Genomic DNA, 1,682 nt, shown 5'->3' with positions numbered 1-1,682 from the left:
TAACAAAATGAGGTAGTCTGTACTCCAGGAAAAACTGGCAGGACAGGTCTTCAGAAAGATATTTCCAGGAGCTGATTTTATGAGCCCAGGTCTTGTATCTTCCCGTATCTAGGAAAGCACTAAAATCCTACATGGTGATGTCTGCTCCTCGTGACTAGTAGAAACCTGCAGGGAGAGAAAAAAAAAAGTGCTTGATTGCATATACTTCTCTTCCCCAAAATCACACACATAGCTGACCTTCCCCCTGCCTCTTTCGAGCAGTTTCTCAGAGCTGCCTGAGGTGCTGTCTCTCCAGCGGCGGTCCTCATTTTGCCCCCAAATAAATTTACTTGGGGGCTTCCCTGATGGCTCAGTGGGTAAAGAATCTGCCTGCAATGTGGGAGACCTGGGTTTGATCCCTGGGTGGGGAAGACTGCCTGGAGGACGGCATGGCAATCTACTCCAGTATTCTTGCCTGGAGAATCACTATGGACAGAGGAGCCTGGCAGCTACAGTCCATGGGGTCGCGAAGAGTCAGACACGATTGTGCGACAATCACAAGCACACAAACGTCCTTGGCTCCCAACTCTCACTACGTGTGTGTTTTTAAATCAACACAAGCAATCCATTGTTTGTGCCACCTGGGCTGTGACTGTCTTCTCCATCAGAGTGGGAGCACCTCAAAGCCAAGAACAAGACAGACACGTCTCTGGATTCAGCGTGGGTGCTGATCTGCAGAAAGCTTGCTGAGTGGCTGAAATGGACCAGTGAGTGATTTCACTGAGCCCTGGTTCAGAAGATCTGGCGGAGGAGCTCAGATTATGGCTCCATTTAGCAAATCTGCATTCCCAGTGTGTAAAGAGCATGTGCTTACATTTATTTATCCCGGACATGGCTAACGCAGTTCTCATAGTGACTTCAGGACTCAGAGATGTCAAGTCCCTTGCTTAAAAATCTAGAAGCTCCTACAAGCCAGGATTTACACGCTGACTCCAGATCTAATTTGTGTTATTACCCCATCTACTGGAAGCTTCTGGTATTTTTTTTTGTTTTTGTTGGGATTTTTTTTTTTTTTTTTGGCCTCAGGTTGTTAATTGTCGTTCAGTCACTAAGTCCCGTCTGACTCCTTGCAACCCTATAGACCGCAGCACGCCAAGCTTCTCTGTTCTTCACTATCTCAAGTTTGCTCAAACTCATGTCCATTGAGTCCGTGATGCTATCTAACCATCTCATCTTCTGCCGCCTTCTTCTCTTTTGCCTTCAATCTTTCCCAGCATCAGGGTCTTTTCCAAAGAGTCCACTCTTTGCATCAGGTGGCCAAAGTATTGCCTCCCAATTAATGAGATAAGGTTAATGTGATAAGATTATCACAAGTAAGCCATGATGTCAGTCACTTTACATAGATTTCCCACTATGCCCAATTTCATTTTTTTCAATGATGATATTGAAAATTGCATTTTCTTTCTGTAAGGTATATAAATTAGGATTTAGGATTAACATATGCACACTACTGTATATAAAATAATCAACAAGGACCTACTGTATAGCACAGGGAATTTTATTCAATACTCTGTAATTACCTATATGGGAAAAGAATCTGAAAAAGAATAGATAGGTATAACTGAATGAGTTTGCTGTACACCTGAAACTAACACAACATTGTAGATCAACTATACTCAAATAAAAAATAATTTTTAAAAAAA

The sequence above is a fragment of the Bison bison genome, unplaced genomic scaffold (assembly GCF_000754665.1).
Source record: "Bison bison bison isolate TAMUID 2011002044 unplaced genomic scaffold, Bison_UMD1.0 scf7180017863933, whole genome shotgun sequence".
Classification (NCBI taxonomy): domain Eukaryota; kingdom Metazoa; phylum Chordata; class Mammalia; order Artiodactyla; family Bovidae; genus Bison; species Bison bison.
Note: the sequence above shows the minus strand (reverse complement) of the source record.